This window comes from Malus sylvestris, chromosome 5 (genome assembly GCF_916048215.2).
Source record: "Malus sylvestris chromosome 5, drMalSylv7.2, whole genome shotgun sequence".
Lineage (NCBI taxonomy): Eukaryota > Viridiplantae > Streptophyta > Magnoliopsida > Rosales > Rosaceae > Malus > Malus sylvestris.
The window spans coordinates 13,893,795-13,916,496 of record NC_062264.1 but is presented as its reverse complement, the minus strand read 5'-3'; the positions used below and the strand labels follow the sequence as shown (position 1 = coordinate 13,916,496).

Sequence of the window (22,702 nt, the reverse complement as noted above, 5' to 3'; positions counted from 1 at the left end):
TGGATTTTCCGGTGAGTCAAGCCGGCCGACCGCCACCCGCTGCAACGCGTGCAGCGGCGCGTGGCCAGGGGGTTGTCGATGTTATTATTAGGCTAATTAGGTGCTTTGAGTTCAGTTTTGGTTATTGTATGACGTAGGTTGATTGTTAGAATCTAAATTCTCTACGTTACGTTAATATGTCATTATATGAATCGACGATCCGACCGTTGGATCGTCACCAAACTATAATATGTTATAGTACGTAATATTTGAGAACCATAGAAACTTACGGATCGGGAATCCGACTTATGGATCTTCCCAAATTGGATTTGTAAGTTCATAAAATAAAATGTTGACCGCCACTTGATTTTGGCAATTGGCGGAGATCCGACTGTTGGATCACAATGAAACTTTAGGATGTTGTTCTAGAAGTATAATGTGAATCTTTGGAAGTAACGGATTAGAAATCCGTGATGCAGATCTTTCAAATTGAATTACGTAGGGATGCGTTTTATGTAAATTATGTATTTTATTGATCAGAACTCTGAGATGTGATTTGATAATTGGTCATAGGCGATGATGGTTTGTAATGTCCCGATATGCATGCTTGGAAGTTGTGGTACGGACCTCAGGTGGGTGGGTCTTTTCCATTCTATCATGTATTATATATATGTATATATATGATTGACAATTCCATAAATGTTTATAAACTGATTATTGCTTATGATTATTGTGAATGCTTTGAAATACTATTGTGAATTACGAATGGCTTGATCCTTGTTCAGGGTACATAGGTAGTCTAACGAGACGTTAGATGCAACCATACAATAATTGAGACAATAGCCTTGTTTAGGGAATTAAGCAGTGTAAGAGACATTGGTGGAAAATATGAGATTTAACCTTATGAGTTGGTGGTTAAATGTTGGTCAAGAATCTGAAGAAAGGAAGCGTAAGTAATGATAATTAATTAAACTAATGTCTAGTTGGGCTTGTCATCGATAATTATTCCCGAAAATAAATAATTCGGGAGTAGGGCGTTATAGTTTATGCATTTTTATGCCACATTATATATATGTATATGTATAATTGGAAATGCTATAAAGTGGTTGAATATCAGATTTCATCGTGGTTTATCTATATGTATACTACCTGCACATAATTATTGTGAATGCTTAAAGTACAAAGGTGAACACATGACACCCAGGTAAGTTCAAGTGAGTTTATGGTATTAGTTAAAATGATGGAGTTATGGAATGACTATATAATGTTTTAAGCAACTCCGACACTGTTGTACGGGTTACCCATGAATCGTACATGTTATGTTAAGATGCATTGAGAGCTCATAAACTTGCACCCCGGTGTTAGTGCTCCCACCCATGGTCAGGACACAGTCCTTCACGTGATGTTCACCTCCCGCACCTTACGCTCACCTTGGATCCAAGGTAGGTGCACAATCCTGTCGTACAGACCACTATAGGTGGTTCCGACTCGTAGATGACCCGCGATTATTCGCATAGTCTTCACGTGATCGTAGCACTTGAGCATATTTATTTACACCTAGTCCTGTCGTACATACCACTTTAAGTGGTTTCGACTCGTGTGCAGGTATACTTATTGAGCTATGGATAAGTCGTACAGATCATTTGAGGTGACTCCGACTTATGAGTTAGCATATATGATGAGATATGTGACGAGCTAGCATATATGATGAAATATGTGCATATATGATGAGATATGTGATGAGCTAGCATATACGATGAAATATGCGATGAGCTAGCATATAGGATGAGATATGTGATGAGCTAGCATATGTGATGAGATATGGAGAAGTCGTAGAGGTGACTCCGACTTATGAGCTAGCCTTGATTGATGAGATATGGATAAGTCGTATAAGTCACATGAGGTGACTCCGACTAGCATGTTGATGAGCTATTAATTCAGCCTTACAGGCCACTATAGGTGGATTCGGCTAATATGCCATTTCATATTGATTTATTTCACCTGAGTACTTATTCTTATTGAGATATTTGACACGGTATAATTGTGAGACTATTATTTTGGTTATGGTATTGATTTATAGTCACGCCTGTTACTTTCCAGGAAATTATACAGGTATTATGGTGAAGGACTATTACTTTTGGTAGTTGGAATTTGTTTGAAAAGTTTTGTTTCACTCACTCACATTTTCTATTTTTGTACCCCTCTAGGTTCTAGCAGCAGAGTTCCGTATCGACGAGGATTCGTGGCACTTTTCGGTACAGATGTTTTCTTGTGATGGTATAATCATTGCCTCACCTTACTGCACTATACCTATACTCTGTATCACGCGTGAAATGAGTCTAGATCCGCTCACCGCGCACTCGCGTACTTAGGGATTTTTTAGGTTTTAATTTATTCACATTTTATACATTATCACACTTTATGACTTCGTCACCTTCCAGGTGTCGGCCAACACTCTCGACTCGGAGTTCTAGTGGACATTCCGAGTCGAGGTGTGTCATTATGGGTTAAAGGTTCGGATAAACATCAAATACTAGATATGAATGAATGAAGAACTAAAAGCAAAAACCGATAATGTTTTTGGAACAAAATTGTTATCCTTTCTCAAAATTTCTAAATTGTATTTCACAAGAATGCCTTGTAAGAATTTCCCTTTTTTTTCCATCTAGTAAAGGGGAGTAAGTAAGATTTGAACTTATGTGATGTAGAACAAATGGCTTAATAGAACAAAGAAGAAATGAACCGTCAGAAGACAAAAGCTAAAGTTTTATATCGTCAAAGTTGATAATATTTTTTAGGAAATTTGCTTTCAATGAGTATAACTTTAATCCACAAAAGAAATGTTAATGAAGAGAATGATGATATTAACACTCTATACATTCATGCATGTGATCTAATATCTTAGTAGATATGGTGTTGAATTCTTACTCATGTGTTCTGGCCCCCTCCCCTAAATTATTGTAATAGTTTTCAATTCTCCCTCCCCTCCCCTAATAATAGTACAGTAATGTAAAAAAGCCACTATACATTCAAAATACTCACCACTATACATTCAAAATACTCATCATGCATCCACTTATAGCTGGAAAGGAAAAGTACTCATCATGATGAAGGAAAAGAGCAAGTGGGGTAAGTGGTCCTCCACCACAGTGATGGAGAAGAATGTTACCTTTGCACCACGTTGTAGATATCGAAACTCTGTCGACTCCATAATCTGTCATCTAATCTAACACATCTATTGTTTGACAAAAAAAAAAAAAAAAAGAGAGAGAGACGAAGGGAAAGTATATGTTTGTTTGATGTTGTTCAAATTTTGTAATTTGGTAATGCAAGCAACGAATTAGACAATAGAGAGAGAGAAACCCCTCCGTATTAATTTGTAAGTGGCAGTTTCGTAACATTATTAAAGTGGAGGGGCATTTTACTTATATGAGTAGAAACACAAAATGTCAAGAGCAAAGCTGTTCCCGTTTGCACCGCGTGCACCTCCGACCCACCCGCTTTTAGGAGATGGCACGTCATGGTGTTGACACGTGTTCCCAACCTACTGGTTGCCGCCAATGAGAGATTTCAAAACCTTTTCACACTAAGCCACATCATGTGGTTCGTAACGCTCTCCCGCTTTTTTTTTTTTTCGTTTTTATTATTTTTTGTTTTGGGATTTTGGTTTTCATATTTTCTGTTGCTTTTCTTAGCAAAAAATATTAAACTCTTATTTTCTTCTCATCCCTAATTTACATTACAGACCACACTACTTCCATTTAGGGTCGATCTTGAGAATTTAGGAGCCCTAAGCGAGCCTTCGAAGTGGGGTCTTAAAATTTTTTGAGTCTCGGTTCTTCATACATTGATATATATTCCCTAAATACATAAAAAAAATTATTTCACATCAAGTATCATTAAAATTAATAATAATAAAAAAAGATATATAAGCATTACTTAAAAATTACACGTCTCACGTTTTTAGACGCAAACGTACTAAATATTTGCAATCAAGAGTCTAAGATTAAGAGTGAAGAACAATGAAACTTGATAATCAAGAGAGTAAAGAACAATAAAACTTCATGGACGAGTATAATAAATTCAACAACACCAATTATTAAATCAACACCACAGTAACAAATCAATTATTAAAACCACACTAACAAATCAATTATTAAAACTAGCCTTTCTGCACCTGTTTTACGTGTGCAAAAGGCTTTTTTTACATCATGGTGCGCTACGCGTGGCATTTAGAGTTTTTTTTTCTTCCTTTCACATCTATGCATACGTAAGGACATCTTTACTACAAAAACAATTCATACTTGTTCTTCATGCCTTACGAGTGCGAAGGTCCTTTTTTACATCACATGTGGCTACGTACAAAGTTTCTTGCTCAAAGTCCCTCTATCTTTTACTTTAGATTAATCCATAATGTGTAATTTATCTATTGATTTCTTCCTTTGTTAGGCTTTTATTTATTAAGGGTGCTGTGTGGCCCTAAAATCTTTTAAATATCCGATGTTTATTTGTAATCTAGCTCTAACTCCCTCTATTTTTACTTTAGATTAATCCATAATGTGTAATTTCTCTGTTGATTTCTTCTTTTATTTTTTACTGGTAGCAAATTTTCACATTTATCTTCCTGTCATATTATATTCTACACATAAAAGCATGATTAAGATTATTAAAAAAAAATTTGGTAGAATGCCAATCACATGTCTCTTGTGCCTATTAAAACAAACAATGATACAAACCAAATCAAATAGTTTGTAAAGAAAGGAAAAACCACCCCAATTGAATACATTGAACAACAAAATTACATGAAAAAGCTAGCATATAAAAAATAACACACATCAACCAACGAAGAAAGGCTCACATTGTTTACAAAAAAAAAAATCCTCGAGATGCTTTGGTGCATTTCGTACCCTTTTTTGCTGCTTCAAATCCTTGGTGAATTAATGGTTACTCATGAAACTACAAATTCTTTTTTGTTGCTTCACATTGTTTGCAATCAAACTACAAATTCTTTTTCAAATATAATTACATACGTTAGTCTATTCAAGAATTGCTTCGTGCTTCATTAACATTTTCTTTTTAAACCAAGTTTTTTTTTAATCATGGGTGCTACGCGCCTCGTAAGATGTTTTACATGTGTTTAAAAATAGAAAATATAATATTTTAACAAACAACTGATTATATGATGATTTGATACAGTCATTGTAACTTTACATATAGCTCTTATAAATTCAAAGAGTTGTACATGGCATCATTAATGAATCTATTATTGTGTAATAAAAAGGAAAAACGAATCTGAAGAGTTAGACTTAAAGAATTGTACATGATCCATTGAATCGGTTACAGAGTTACTCTAATGAGAACTTATTGTCTCTACTTTCCTCTTTGAAGCACTATACAATAAGTCAAATGATACAGCAATTGTAGCAGCTCTTTCTTGATCAAAACACTCATATGTCATGCACCTATTTTTAAAACACTCAAGCGTCAGTGTCTTAATAATTTCGACCCACAATCCAAAATAGAAAGAACCTTATCTGATGAAAATGCCAATTTTTTCTAAAAATAGAGTCCAAAAATTTATAACATCAACCTCATGTTGGGACTTGGCTAAAATTATATTTTTAAGCATCCAAAAAGTAAACTAACCATATTTAGTTCTTCGTACCTTTGTATGAAGATCACACGGGAAAACATTAGTGTTCCTGCATGCTATGTTGGAATTTGGGGGCTTAGGTTAGAGCCAAATTTGAGTTCGACATAAAAGTGAGGATAACCATCTATTAGTACCACACACACTATTATCGAAGCCTTTGTTAAAACCTCTTACCAGTTAATCTCCCTGGTGACTAAAGATATCTACACTATCTACTTGTGTGTGAGGCCCCGCTGGTGTGTTTCCACACCACATTTTCTGCAAAAGAGACACAATGTGCAAGAGATACAAAAAAAAGTAAAAATAGCACCTTCATATTGACCGTTTACACTAGCAGCAAAATCTCAAAATATTTGAGAAATATCATATGAAACGCACAAAGTTACTTAGGTGAAATCCGCTACGTGGAGGATCAAAATAGCAACAACATTAAACTGGAGAATTCCCCTTCTCGAAGTACAAAAGGTGTGACCTGCTTGTCGATTTCCCAACCGCCAAGATGTGCCATTTTATACGGAATATCATCGTTGCTGCTGTAGACATTTTCCATAAACAAAGACAAATAAAATTGATTAATTAGCACACAAAAAAACTCCACAGTGGAGAACATGAAATAGCTATACAAAATTACTAAACACTAATAGACCAAATTTCAAATTCGAGAACACATAATGACGAAGAAAAAGTTAGGGAGAAGGTGAATATCTTTATCTGTGGCTCTGTTTCCATTCAAATCTGTATCCTTCTACACATTCAAAGAAACAAAGAAAATGAAAATACTGACTTGACAGAGAATTTGATGAATCGACAAACATGAATGTGTAATTTACCAGATTGCATCATTTATACATGAAGCCCTTGTCATGTTATGCCTTGTCAGGATCCCATGTTTTCTTATCATAAACTGATTAGGTATGAAGTTAATCCACTAAGAACCGCAACACCTTACCATATCAAAACCCAACCAATCCAACAATTAGTCAAGTAAAAATAATTAATCCAAAATAAATGAACAAAGTGAGATAATTAAACTCCAAATAGATCACACTGAATTAGGGGAACCGATAGAATTGAACAAATTAAATAAGACAAATGTGCAGATAAGACATTTGGTTCCTTCTTGTTTTTAACAAATAGAAAACATGAACCCAATTTTTAAAAGTTTATAACAAATAGAAAAGGTTCAAACTTTAATTACCAAAAAACAACAACAACAACCAAGCATTTTCCCATTAAGTGGGGTCGGCTATATGAATCCTAGAACGCCATTGTGCTCGGTTCTGTATCATGTCCTCCTTTAAATCCAAGTACTCTATGTCCTTTCTTAGGGTCTCTTCCAAAGTTTTCCTAGGTCTTCCTCTACCCCTTCGGCCTTGAATCTCTGTCCCGTAGTCACATCTTCGAACCGGAGCATCAGTAGGCCTTCTTTGCACATGTCCAAATCACCGTAACCGATTTTCTCTCATATTTCCTTCAATTTCGGCTACTCCTACTTTACCTCGGATGTCCTCATTCCTAATCTTATCCTTTCTCGTGTGCTCACACATCCAACAAAGCATCCTCATCTCCGCTACACCCATTTTATGTACGTGTTGATGCTTCACCGCCCAACATTCTGTGTCATACAGCATCGCCGACCTTATTGCCGTTCTATAAAATTTTCCCTTGAGCTTCAGTGGCATACGACAGTCACATAACACGCCGGATGCACTCTTCCACTTCATCTATATAGCTTGTATTCTATGGTTGACGTCTTCATCTAATTCTCCGTTCTTTTGCAAGATAGATCCTAGGTAGCGAAAGCGGTCGCTCTTTGGTATTTCCTAATCTCCGATCTTCACCCCTAACTCATTTTGGCCTCCATTTGCACTGAACTTGCTCTCCATATATTCTGTCTTTGATCGGCTTAGGCGAAGATCTTTAGATTCCAGCACTTCTCTCCAAAGGTTAAGCTTCGCATTTACCCATTCCTGAGTTTCATCTATCAACACTATATCGTCTGCGAAAAGCATACACCAAGGAATATGATCTTGAATATGTTCTGTTAACTTATCCATTACCAATGCAAAAAGGTAAGGACTTAAGGATGAGCCTTGATGTAACCCTACAATTATGGGGAAACTTTCGGTTTGTCCTTCATGAGTTCTTACAACAGTCTTTGCTCCATCATACATATCCTTTATAGCTTGGATATATGCTACTCGTACTTCTTTCTTCTCTAAAATCCTTTAAAGAATGTCTATTGGGACCCTATCATACGCTTTTTCCAATTCTATAAAGACCATGTGTAAATCCTTTTTCCCATCTCTATATCTTTCCATCAATCTTCGTAAGAGATAGATTGCCTCCATGATTGAGCGCCCTGGCATGAACCCGAATTGGTTATCCAAAACCCGTGTCTCTTGCCTCAATCTACGCTCAATAACTCTCTCCCAGAGCTTCATTGTATGACTCATTAGCTTAATACCCCTATAGTTCATGCAATTTTGTACGTCGCCCTTATTCTTGTAGATAGGTACCAAAGTGCTTTTTCGCCACTCATTTGGCATCTTCTTCATTTTCAAAATCCTATTGAAAAGGTCAGTGAGCCATGTTATACCCGTCTCTCCCAAGACCTTCCACACTTCGATCCGTATATCATCTGGGCCCACACTTCATCTTTTTCAAAGCTACAACCATTTATTCCTTCCTGATTCGACGATAAAATGAGTAGTTTCTACACTCTTCTGAGTTACTTAACTCCCCCAAAGAAGTACTCCTTTCATGTCCTTCATTGAAAAGATTATGAAAATAACCTCTCCATTTGTCTTTGACCGTGTTCTCTGTAGCAAGAACCTTTCCATCCTCATCCTTGATGCACCTCACTTGGTTTAGGTCCCTTGTCTTCTTTTCCCTTGCTTTAGCTAGTTTATAGATATCCAACTCTCCTTCTTTGGTATCTAGTCGCTTATACATATCGTCATAAGCCGCTAGTTTAGTTTCTCTCACAACTTTCTTCGCCTCTTGCTTCGCTCTTTTATACCTTTCATCATTTTCATCGGTCCTATCCTTGTATAAGGCTTCACAACATTCCTTCTTAGCCTTCACCTTTATTTGTACCTCCTCATTCCACCACCAAGATTCCTTTTGGTGTGGAGCAAAGCCCTTGGACTCTCCTAATACCTCTCCTAAGACCTCTTTTGCTACTTTTCAGATACAACTAGCCATGGAATCTCACCTTTGGCTAGCTTCCCCCTCTCTATCCCACACGCATTGGGTGATTACTTTCTCTTTGAAAATGGCTTGTTTTTCTCCTTTTAGATTCCACCATCTAGTCCTAAGGCACTTCCAAGTCTTGTTCTTTTTTCTCTCTCTTTTTATATGTACATCCATCACCAACAAGCGATGTTGATTAGCCAAGCTCTTTCCCGGTATAACTTTGCAATCCTTACAAGTTATACGGTCCCCTTTCCTCATTAGAAGAAAATCTATTAGTGTTTTTGACGACCCACTCTTGTAGGTGATCACATGTTCTTCTCTCTTCTTAAAGAAGGTGTTGGCTAAGAAGAGATCATATGCCATTGCAAAATCCAAGATAGCTTCCCCATCCTCGTTTCTCTCCCCAAAACCATGGCCACCATGAAAAGGGATGAAACTATGTTACCCAAAACAGAAGAGGATGACTCAAAACTATTTCGATTCCCTCTTGTTCTGTTGTTTCTCTTCCTTCTTCCATATTTTCCCTGTGAAACAAACTTGAAAACTGATTACACAAATAAAAAAGTTCAAACTTGTATTCATGGATAGGAGGAAAAAAAATTAAACAAAGTTACCCAAAAAAATGGAACTATTTGTTGCCCCTCTTCTGTAATTTTCTTGTGAAACCACCAACTCATATATTGAAAATGCATCATTCACTGGGGGTTCACCAATCACTCCTATATATTTGATCAAATCCGGAGTTAATGATAAAAAGGGAAATTAAAAATAAATCAAACATCAAAGTAACATACCTGAGAGTGAAGACGATTTAGTTTTTGCGGGAAAGGAATAAAACCAATTGCAACTACTAATTGCAGTTTCAAATTTGAACGCCAATTTTTTTTTCAACGTGTTAAAACTATAACCGCTTGTTGCAGTTCTATTAGAATAGGAATGTGATTTTGTAAATCCTAGTAGATATGAGAATGTATCTTATTTTCCTATTAGGAGTAGATTACCTATTAAATGTTGTAATCCTAAAGGGTAAGGAATGAACCTTTCCTACTACTATAAATAAAGGCACAAAGGGGTGGAATAACATACCCCCCACAATTACACATATCTCTCTTCTTCTCTCTATGTGCCTCACCCCTTCTCTCTCTATGGCCTCCATAATCGTTCAATAAATTATGCCTACAACGCGTTATCAGCACGCTCTTGACACTGCGCTAAAGAGAGTTTGTTTTTCAATCAGGGGAGTATTACTTTTTAATCATTCTTTTTTTTTGATTAATTTATTATTTTGAATTGATCTACATGCTATTGATTCAATTTAATTTTTCTATGTTGAGGAGATGCAATTCTGGCTTTCTGCGAATGATCTTCTACAAATTCAAAGGCTTTTATTGTTTTCTGCCAATCAGGTACGCTTAAAATAAAGTAAGATAATTGAAACGACCTTGAAGCATGAAAACATTCCCCATTATGCATGAACCCCCCTATATTTATATTTTCCTTCCGATATATATATTGTATATATTCATATATTTGCCAATGTATATATATATATATATATTTGTTTCATGCATTATGCAATTATATTTGCTATGTGGAATATGTGAGTCAAAGTATATTCATAAATTAGAAGCAATTAGGGTTTTAAACCTTAGGTTCGAAAAAAAAATTGGGTAATTTTTAGCACCACCATGGCGACAGACCTTGTGACACCGATTTGGACCTTTGCGCAGCCTTCTGGGGCTTATTGCCTTCCCTCACCATTCAACCAAGCCTCGGCCTGGGATGGTTATCTCAAGGGCCTGAAAGCCCTAGTCCATAACCCAACCCACAACTCGTATGCCTGAAGCCATGTTGGGCTTGTCACTGTCACGGGCTTGAAGCCCTAGCCCGTCTGCATCAGTTTTATGGTTAGTTGGACTAGTTCTCTGCCATGTCCTACTTGTTGCTAGGCCCTTACCTCGCCCCGACCTGTATGCCACAACCTTTTTGGTTGTTGGGCTTGTGCCACAACCCAATAACTCGGCCTCAATTAAGCCAACACTTGTTACTGGGCTTCAAAATCCTCAGCTCGTGGCTTGAAACCACCCCGTGGGCTGCTATTACAGCCACATCCGATCACTTTGCTCATGGCACCCAGCCCAATTTTTGGGCTATGGTATTTTCGACCTAGCGCTATTATTTTAGCATTCTAAATAATTTTAACCCATCTATTAATATTATTTTGCTTCTACAATCGACCATGTATGACCCGATTTATTAAATTAATTAAAAGTGACCTGCAATCCATTAATCTAATAATGAATCCATAATTATTGACTTGAAGATCACTTTTGGACATTAACGATTCAATAATTTATTTTTATACTTTGAACCGTTGACATACTTTCGTAATCCCGAAGCACTCCTAAAGAAACTCAAATCCACTACACTTAGTTGTATATTGCATTTTGTGTTTTTGCAGGAACCTCTCTTTTATGAACTAAACGTTCATAAACTAAATTGAATCTGTAGTTTCAAATTTAATGCATTTGAAACCTGAAGATTTCATAAAATAATACACCCATGAAAACCCGACGTTTTTCATGAAAACCATGTCTTAGAACTCGAATGTTCTAACTTTGATGCTTAGGGATAATTCATTCCCATAGCACCAATCACAATCATGTTCCCTCCAATTCAGTGGATTATCGAACCGTCACAAGTTTGATTTTCCTAATTTGGACATTTCTAATAGAAACTACTTTATGTGGGTACAAGATGTGAATCTTCACTTGACTATCAAGAAGCTGAGAAACCATTGAAGTCAACAATGGCAAGGAAGAGCTGAATAAGCCTCCACCATGATCTTCATTCGAAGACTTATGCTCAAAGCATTACAAATGGAAATACCTCCTGATCGAGGATTCCATGGCTCTTTGGCTTGCTCTTGCGGACTGTCTAATCATGAAAGACATTGCCTGAAGCACACCATGATTACGTCCATGAATGAGTACAATTATGAAGTTTATAAATCCGATCGAATATTGACTAGAGAATACTTTTCTCGTCCTTCCTTGTTTCTAACTCGCCCATGAAGCAGCAGTGTAGATAGCAGATGTTTACCACATTCTCAGTTCTGATTAGTACCACAAACATATGGTAGAATCAAAGTCTGCCAAGGTGTGGCATCATGCCCGAAGTATGATCCTTGGCACCTAAGACCTAAAACTTCAAGAATAAGGGATAATATTCCCAAACCTCAACCCTTGCAGAATCTACTTCTGTATCGATAGAATAAATCATTGGTTAAGCACCTGTTTGTGCCTCTACCAATGTTGTTGAGAAGTACCATTCTAGTAGTCAATATGTGAGACTAATTTTACTCCATCGAACACCGTTGGAAGAGCAGAATTTTGACATGGATAGCCTTGTTGGCCAAATCCCCTTAGTAAACCATTTACTTTGTGAATGTTTTTCTATGTTCTTGGATTCAAGTTTGGTGTATGTTATACTTATGGATAATCTTATTGATATTGTCCTCGAATATGAGTTAATTGAATCATGTTTCTTAATAGTTGTCTGGATGAATGCGTACTCCGCACACTAACTTTACACCTAAATCATATCTCTAACAACGACTTCAGGTCTATCCAACCTGATTAAGAGCATTGGCACGCTCCTCGTTGTATGAATGGTACTGAATCACCATTTAAGGGGCCTTAAATTATCCTTGACGTTGAGTTTTTAAGGATATTCAAGATAACAATGATCATAAATGAAACCACTGAAGAAAATAGAGTGAAATATCTTTGCACCACCCCAAAAATGAGTCTGAAGCTTTAATTTGGGGCTAATGGGCTATCCCTCAACTAGGGCACACGCCATATGTGGCCGGCCTGGAGCTGGGTGATTGAGCGGTTTACTTGCTTTGGCATGACCTTTTAGGACACTTAGGTCGAACAATGATGCTACAATGCATCTCTTTACCTGAAGTAAGGACATTGTGTTGACACGCACACTTTGCCAACCATGCTCATTAGGGAAATTGATTTTATATATCATTCCTCGTAAAGATATGTCACGACTCTCTTTTCACAGTGGATTCAAGGGAATATATGTGGACTAATCCAACCAAAATGCGGACCATATAAATACTTATGATTTTGGTTGATGAATTGACAAACTGGTCACATGTTTGTTCATAAACATTGCTACTAAACCTCATGGCCGATTAAGGGTTCACCACCCTACTTATCCTATATGGTCCGGGAGACTGGATAATGCCGGAGAGTTTATATCGACAATTTTCGATAAAGTATTGCAAGTCATTTTGGGTTTATAATTGAACATCGAATTCCCATGATGCACCCCAAATAGCCTCGCCTAGTGATCATAAATCGCAATTTAAATGATCGCCCGAATTTTGGTAAGGATACCAAGTTTTTAGTTTCTGCTTAAGGTTATGCAATCCTTGTACGTAGTTATGTTGGTCCGCCTTGAGGCCCATTGCCACCCAACATATATGACGTTACAGTTGGCTACCGGGTACGAACCTGACGATTTTCGTATTTACACATTTGGGTGTGCATTCCATGTGCCAAGTTGCGCCGCCGCAACATACCACCATGGGTCCTCAAAAAAGGATTTGTATCTTTTGTCGATCATGATTCTCCTTCATATTAGCTATCTTCGAGCCCTTGCACGTGATCTTTTTACCGCTCATTTATGGGTTGTCACTTTAATGAGACAGTCTTCCCACTGTTAGGGGGAGATACGAACGTCAATGTTCCTGGAGATTGGCGTAAATTTACGTGGACGGTGCCCACTATGTCTCATCTGGATCCCCATACCGCACAAGTGTGATAAGCAGGTGCGATGACTTTTAGATTTCAGAATGTTGCTCCAGACGCATTCCTCTGATCTAGCTAAAGTGACGAGATCATATACCAGTTGCAAACATGCCTGCAAGGATAGATGTACTTAACGGACGTTGAGTCAACATCCCTGGAGGGTGTGCCGCCCTTGTTGGACGGTTTGGACGCCCTTGTTGGACGATCTGGTACACCGGTTCGTAGGATTCACTTCCCTGGAAAAGGAAGACACGGCACAACAATGAATCTAAACTTGATCGCTGTCTCAAATCATTTCCATCTCATGAGATTAATCTGGATTACTCCCGAGACTTGAAGTTCTTGGTCCAATATACTAGTTTGGATGAGAAAATGGAATTGAAATGAGATTACCATCGATGATGTTTTCACTTATATGGTAGCTACCGACATAAATAAAAAGCGACGATATCGAATCGTGTTCCGTTGATTAAGTGACAACGTAGAACTGATTGGATAACTAAAGTTACAATCCAGGTCAAATTCTTTACCAAAGTGTGTATTGGACCTGTTGTTCCTACATTGCCCAAGGTAACCCTGTTGTGTTACAAGTGGGAAATGAAGCATTATGAGATGAATGAAATAGTGAAATATGATGCATGCCTTACGATGCAAGGTTTCTCTCAAACGTCCTATGATTAATAGCAGCATTATGAAATGTGGTTAGTGTTTTCTCCATGGGGATATAGATACGGAGATTTACATGTAAGTTCTCGAAGAATTACACGGACTGTTTCAAATAGTTCCAAAACCATAGAACACCCTCTTAACTCGTTTTGAGGCGTTCACTTATGGATTGAAAAATCCGACGGATGTGGTATACCCGTCTAAGTGATTATTTGATCAGTCAAGGATGAATTATACCCTTAAGTGTTAAACTATGAAGTCTTATTCCAAATTGCTAGAGTTACAGTTTATGTCGTTGACACGAATCTCACTAAGACTTCGGAAGAGATTGAGAAAACTGCCTCGCACCTGAAGATGGAATTTGAGATGAAGGATCTTGGGAAAACTCGTTTATGCCTTGACTTGAAGTTGAAGCATTATTCTGACGATATTTTGGTCTACTAGTCGAACTACATCCCGAATGTTTTACACTTGAGTACACCTATGATCGTCCATACATTATATGCAAATGAGACCCTTGAAGAGGTTATGGAATCCAAAATTCCATATCTAAGTTCAACTTTGTGCTTCGTTGTACTTAGATCATTGTATTTCGACAGGACATCTTCTTCGTTGTTGATCTTGGTAAAGATGTAGCACCGCATCACATGCAACCACTGAATTGGTATTAAAGACATACCCTAAAGGTACTACATGGGCAAATCCCAACGCATCTTAGCGGATCCAACCCCCCTGATCCTCGAAATGATGATTGCCTTGTTTATTATGCTGACACAGGTTACTTATCAAACCCGCACAAGGCAAAATCCCCAAATGGTTATGTCTTTACCATTAGGGATATTGCAATATCTTGGAGGTTCACGATATGACCTTAGTTGTGAAATCTTCGAATCATTCCAAGACTCACCTTACTTAACTATGCCACAAGTGAAACATGGTTAGGAGTTCTTGTTGAGCATATTCGAAGTACTTGTTGTGTTTTCATCCATTGTTGAGTCCCAACGACGATCCATGAAGATTATGCCGCATGTATCAACCTGACTAAGCCATGATACATCATCAAAGTCAAAACCAAGACATATTGCGTCTACATCAGCAAAGCATCAGGAGATTGAAGTCATGCAAGTTGATCCCGACAACCTTGCCGACCTCTACACGACGTCACTGTCGAAGTTAACCTTCTAGAAGCTTGTCCGAGGAATTGGTATGCCTAACTATCATATGCAATGCTTGTAGTTTTCATTTGGAAGTTATGTTAAACTCAGGGGAGTATCCAGAAGTATACTCATTTGATCTTAATGTACTCTTTTTCCCTACGATTAGGAGCATTTTTCCCACTGCAATTTTGCTACCTAGCTAGGTTTTAACGAGGCACCCATCTTGGGTTGATTATACCCTTGTGAGCTTTTCTACTTGCGTCCAAAAGACGTATAGTTTTGACTTAATGCAACTTCTCACGTTTCTCCTTAGACTATGGGTTTTCCCTACCTTGGGTTTTACCATAGTAAGGTTTTGTGAGTTTTATTTTTTTATGCATTCTTTCATTGATATGAGACTCGCATTCGCTCATTGTGCTGACGACTTCAACAACTGTACTTACTTCATCATTGAAGACTTGATGCGCCATTTACTTGAGTATTTACACACTTAAGGGGGAGTGTTGTAGTCCTATTAGAATAGGAATGTGATTGAGTAAATCCTAGTCGATATGAGAATGTATCTTATATTCCTATTAGGAGTACATTACCTATTAAATGTTGTAATCCTAAAGGGTAAGGAATTAACCTTTCCTACTACTATAAATAAAGGCACAATGGGATGGAATAACATACACCCACAATTACACATATCTCTCTTTTTCTCTCTATGTCCTGCACCCCTTCTCTCTCTATGGCCTTCATAATCATTCAGTAAATTATGCATACAACACCGCTCAGTTTAAGAGAATAATTATCTCTTATTTTTTAAAATAGGAAGATAATTATCCAACTTTTTCTCTACCCCTCTTCCCACGTTGGTTTTTTATTTTCTTAATATCTCTCCTAAAATGGAAGAGGTGTTTGATCAGCATGTTCCCTTTTTCTCTCTTTATTATCTTTTATTAACAAATTTTAATTTTTCTGACAAAATTGCCCTTGCGCTTTTATATGTATCAAATTCTATCAGTTGTTTTTTGTTTTAGGGGTGTTTAAAATTTTTTTGGTGAAGCCTTGAGACACCAAAGTCCTCTTCTGGCTTTCTAATATTACAGATAATCCATTGCATAATAAATTATTGAAAAGCAAAATAAACTCAAAGTTTTGATTACCTTAAAGTACAATCTTCAAGATCATATGATAGTTGATTTAGACATGCGATAGACATTGAGAGGTGGGGAAATTGAAAGTAAAAAAGATTGGAAAGGGACTTAAGTTTTATAACTTTATATGCATTTGGACAGATAGATTGGGAGTAAATTGCAAAAAAAACAGAAAAATCTAGTGACTAAAAAAACAGCTCCAAGTTTTGAACTCAACACCCCAAAGAAAAAAAGAAGCTGAACATTTTCATAGCACCAACAAATGAATTATGATATTTCTAACTTTTTCTACATTTATATGTTAATTATAGAATATATAAAAAATTTGGGGGACCCTTGGGCACCTACATGGACAACCCTTAGGGCTAGCCCTGCTTCCATTACAAGATAAAATCCCTAACTTAATTTATGATGTTGTTTCTCTTTCTGGTTCCACTAGATCCTCTATTAAAGGATAAGTCTCAGTTTGTTCGAAGAAAATTTGTATATATTGAAAATATTTATAACTTGGTGGTATTATTCCACATGTTAGAATATAGGTAGAAAAAATAGTTGATATGTCTCGGCGTATTAATAAATAGTAACACCAAAAAATTAATTACTTGTGCATTTAGGTTTTAATTTACCTGTCTTTGTGTTATCAGTTACAAATGTTAATGCTGCATTAGTGTATTTTTGTACTACTTTAGATGGTTTATTGAATTTTCATTATAAGATAGCATGTTAATCTTAAACTTCAACACCTTTTTAAATCAAACTACAATATTTGATAAGAATCTTATTTGTCTCAAATTACACATATACTAAAACCCAGTTTTTTGGCACTGTTCATTAACAGTGAAATGGCGGAAATACCCTCGGTCTCTTCTTGCTGTCCCGTTTTGTTGCCTTCTTTGTACATAAAATTACAAAAATGCCCTTCGTTCGATCTCAACTGTCTATTTTGTGTCCTAATTTTTTTTATTAATAGTGAAATGACGAAATTGCACTCCCTTTCCTTTTTATTCTTCGTTGTTTTTTGTTCTGGCTACAGTAAAAGGACGGATTTGTCCAATCCACCTGTCGATCATCATTGATTGCTCGTTTTGGACCACATATTTTTTTCAACTTTTGCTTCCGTTTTTTATAGGGAACTTTAACAAAAAGCTCCTGGTACTATTCACTTTATTCTTTATTTTGTCTTTATCGTTAAAACTCAAAGTTTTCAAGCACTTTTCATTAGTTTTCCTTTTTTTATATCATTCTATCATTCTTTGTTGCTGTTGACCTTAAATTTTTTTTGGTCTCAAATATCTACTTGGGTTGCTTATAAATTTGTGTTTTGTTGTTGACCAAGGTCGCCTTTCGTCGTTATCAAATTTCGGTTTGCTCAGAAAATACCTAAGCAGTGTAAGTTTGTTTAATTTTTAGTTTGGTTGGAGCAAAGGGCAGGGCGGGTCATAAAATTTTTGAGGCTCGAGCTATGCTAAAAAATATGCCTTAACTTCATATAATAAAAATTATTTGTTTTTGCAAGTGGCCTTCTTTCATAGTGGTGGAGATGAGTGTTGTCTTTGCACCATGGTGTAGGTTCGAACATCTAGCCTAACAAATCTATCGTTTAGCAAAAAAAAGTATACATATATAATATTTGTTTTCACACGTAAGACTCGATGAAATTAACTTAGAAAAACACTTCAAACTCAATAATTTAGAGACACGAAAAAACTAATTTATTTTGTATCGAGAGAAATGAACCAACAAACCTCGGGCTTATAAGTAGATAGTTGATGAATTTTGTTTCCTTCCTATTTGAATTTTTAAAGTACTTTTATAAAATCGTGAGGTGTTTTTTCTTATTTATTACTAATCTTGGTAGTATGAGATTAAAAAATAATCATATTTTCGAGTTTTAATTGATACGTATAAGCAATGAATGAACAATAAATTAAAACCTTGGTGACACGTCATATGATTTGCAAATTTGGTCTACACATTTGTGACATCCTGTCCCGAGATATATTTTATTTTATTCTCATTAGTAGTGCAATTATTAAAATACCCTTGTGATGCCACTAGGCCTTCCACATGGATCTTAATTTTCCCTTCACCTTTTTACTATTATATTACTATTTTCGAATAATAATCATTTTTACAAACACGTGGCCGCAAAAGGAACTCAATTCGGAATTATAACGAACAAGTTATGTTTGAAACTGTGTAAAAATACCTAAGGCAAATCCAAAACTTGGAAATTTCCCTTGTGCATCATGAATTTTATTGAGTGTCTGAGTAGTCTTTGTGCAGTGGGAATACATGTTTCTGGTGGAAATTGAAGTGAATTGCAAGTGGGAGTTAAATAATAGTTTTAATGGATTTCTTTTTAATGTTGATGTTTGCTGATACGAGCATTTGTGCAATGTGAATGCTTGCATGTGTGTATTCAATTAACTTTGTAGAGGCAAGTGGCATAAAACAATACTTTTAATGGTTTTAAAATGAGTAATGCTATTCATATCATGTTTTTATACCACATTTTCATACCACCTTAGGTGGGATTTGATGTGGACAACCACATCATTTGAATTAATCAAAATTTTAAATTTAGTTCATTATTTAATAAACTAATAATTAAGAAAAACTAGTTAATTAAATGATGATTGTAATAAATGAGGAGTCTTTATCCTTCATTTTCTTGGGTTTTGCAAATTTTTCAAATGATATGATTATCCACATCAGATGTCACCTAAGGTGATATAAAAATATGGTATAAAAACATGGTATGAATAACATTATTCTTTTAAAATCCCATTCCACCCATCAAATCCACCAGACTCATCATTTCACCCAATTAGCTCCTCTCCCCTCTCTCACGTCACATCTCTCACTCTATCCCTTTTCACTTCATTCACTCACTCATATCTCTCTATACACACTCATGTCTCCCGCACCTCTCAAACTCTTTCTCTCCCTCTCCCATAGCTATCTCATCCCTCTTTCCCTCTCGAGGAACATCACCACCACCACCACTCCAAAGCTCCACCAACACCTCCAAAATTCTTCAAAAAAATTTCTAGGACCCTCTGCAACTTCTTGGTGGTGCCACATTCGGACGAAAACACGGTTCCTGTTTTGGCGTTCGACGAATTCTGGCAAATTCAAATTTCTCCAACCACAGTAAGCTTAAGATTTCCACCCTCAAGCTATGCCTTGAGTCTTCCAGTGTGTTTTATTAGCATAGATGTACGTTTCTATGTGTTTAAAGGATGAATATCTGACCCACCATGTTTTCCAGCAAGTTGTAGGATTTTTCGTGCCAAGCCCGGCCAAACCTTGTTGATTTGGTCGAGTTTGAAGGTGTAGAATGACTATCCATAACCCCTAGGCAAGAAGGTTGAACTTGCATGCTCGAATCCACTTCAAAACCGACGAAAACGAAAAACTCCAACTTGGGCTGTAACTTTTAGGGCATTTTTCGATGAGCTTCGGCCATCTTTTGGCCTAAATATGGGTATAATCTTATTCCTCTCGTCCTAAATTATAGGTTAAATTTGGTTGTGTAAGGGCCCTAGTGGGGCATTTGAATTTCTTCCCAAATTTCGGACGAAAATTCTGTTCTTGAGCAAACTAAAGGAAATTAGGTTTATTACATTAATTATTATTAGTTTAGTGATTAGTGTAGTAATTTCCTGTATAGGAGAGAACCACCCTGAGGAGTGCCGTGGGCAGAATAGTTGGACAGTTACGACCTACAAGTATCTATGAGTGGGTTTTTTTTTGTTTTTACGTATATATATATGTATATGTGATTTTTTTTCCAACAATTGCTTTTATATACTATGATGTGACATGTCATTTTTAGCTTTACAAATGGTCTTTTTGTGCACTTTATGTTTTTAATATTATTTGTGAGCATAAACTTTTGGTATGACATCCTTGGATTTTATCTACTCATTATTATATGTTTGCACGGTGTCTCTTAGTTATTTGTACTGTCCTAGGCCAAGGACCAGCTTCATGTGTAGTTTACATACACCGTTTACTTTCGCTTTGGATCCAAAGTTAGGCGCCAGCCTATCCTTTTGTGTGATGTTTTGGACTTGTTTGTAATGCGACTAGTGCAACTCACGTGATGTAGTACTAGAATGTAAAACCTAAACCCAACCTGTTCCATTGTTTGAATATCTCTGCAATGGACTTGTGTGCCTACCTAAATTAATGAGAATTGATTTCTTATAATAATGAATTGAGATTTGATGTTGAGATACCTTGTTTTTGTGCTTACATCCTTTAGCTCACTTATGCTGCAGGATACCTATTACATACTATTATTATGATATTTTTGGGAAACCATATACTTGTTTTATAGCGAAGGGTTACACTTTTCGAAAAGGTTTTACAAAGCTTTATTTTCAAGCCCACTCACCCTTGTTTTTCGCCCCTCCAGGATTTGAGTGGTAGAAGTTTCGAGACGACGATGATTGTTGGTAAAAGCTATTATGTAGGAGACTTCTCTTTTCGGTATAAATGTCCTTACTCTTTTTTTACTGCAATTTGTTTATACTCTGACATCACTTGTGTGATAATGGGTTCAATCCTGCTCACATGCGCACTCTAAATTAGTCACTTTTAGGTTTTAATTTATTCACATTTTCCACATCACTACACTTTATGGCTTTGTCACCTTCTTAATGTCAGTCGGCACATCGCGATTCAGGTGTTTAGGTGGACAATCTGGGTCGGGGTGTGTGAATTTGGTATCAGAGCATAGGTTAGGCAGTATCACAATCATCACACATGTGATGTAAGCATTATCGGTTCTTGAATTCTACCGTCATAATTATGCCACCTTGTCGAACACAAAATGTGCCAACTTTTCATGACTTTTAGGCAACTTGGAACGACTATCGTTGACAATTTTCTATGAATTATCGACCTTTTAGAAGGACGCTTTGGCGACTGCCATTAGACTTTTAAGTGAAGAACTTCTTGCCAAGGAAACACTCGAATTGAAGACATTTTGTTGACTCTAAAGCAGGGTAGATGTATCGATAATTGTGTATCACCGGAAATTTATCGCTCAATTCTAACTACAATCCAACCATCGTTATCAACCCTTCTTTGTTAGGAAACCACAAGCGCTTTCATCCTTGATTGTCTTTATTTAATGCGCCACCTCCTAGAATTCCCTTGAGGTTTTTCTTCACCTTGAAGTTTCGAAAATGTCTCGAATGACTATGTTAGTGTCAGAAGTGGTTGCACTTAACGAAAGAACATTCACATTTTGTCCCCAACAACATCAATCTTTCAAACATAGCAGTTATGATTTTGGATCTTCAAGAGGAAGATCGAATTTTGATAAATCCCATTTTGAGGTAAAGTTAACCACAATTCCCATTCCCGAGCTTAAGGTAGTTTCACAAACACTAGTTTCCATAATTACATACCAAAAGCAGTAGTCAGTGTAACCAAAAGCGATAAAATCACCTCACATGAGCATCCTTCCTAGAAAATCTTACTTACTCTTTTGACCATGCCTTAGGTAGTAGCCAGCCTAGGTGACGCTAATTGCCGCCAGAAAGAGACTGTCCTGAATCCGGGAGTTGTGAACCAGTATCCAGGCTGTATGATATCTTTATATTGAAAATACACTGTGATATATGGTTATCATACCTCATTGTCAGGACACTAGTTTACAATTTCATGGAGGCATACATTACTAAAATACCATAGGAACTTTAGGTTGCAGCACCACCGACATGCACATTTATCAAGACAATAAAGGCCAATGAAACCACAATCGTAGAAACTTAGGAGCAAGCCATGCAAGAGAATAGCAAACCCATAATTGTGTAAACGACATTAACTACCAGTCAGTCATATTACCCTTGTTTATTCAAATACTTCAATCACATGGTACCTCAGTTGGGTTCCAATGCCATAACGTAAATCTCTTATGTCCTGCGTGAGTGCAGTGGTTGCACTATTTCCATTACCAACCTAATAGTGCGAATTAATCTTATTTCATTGGATATCATGGATTTCCACATAATTCAATAGATGGATCTACTACATTATTATTTTTTGGTGGAACATCGA

At 36.7% G+C, this 22,702-nt stretch overlaps 1 protein-coding gene across 1 annotated transcript in view; it reads right to left on the bottom strand.

The window, feature by feature from the left end:
• Nucleotides 1–8,252, bottom strand: part of LOC126623460 (uncharacterized) — a 32,050-nt gene extending 23,798 nt beyond the window's left edge. Inside the window, exon 1 of the mRNA XM_050292373.1 lies at nucleotides 8,152–8,252. The gene's annotated coding sequence lies outside the window, so the exon portion shown is untranslated. The remainder of the gene's footprint in view (nucleotides 1–8,151) is intronic.
• Between the last annotated feature and the right edge of the window lie 14,450 nt (nucleotides 8,253–22,702).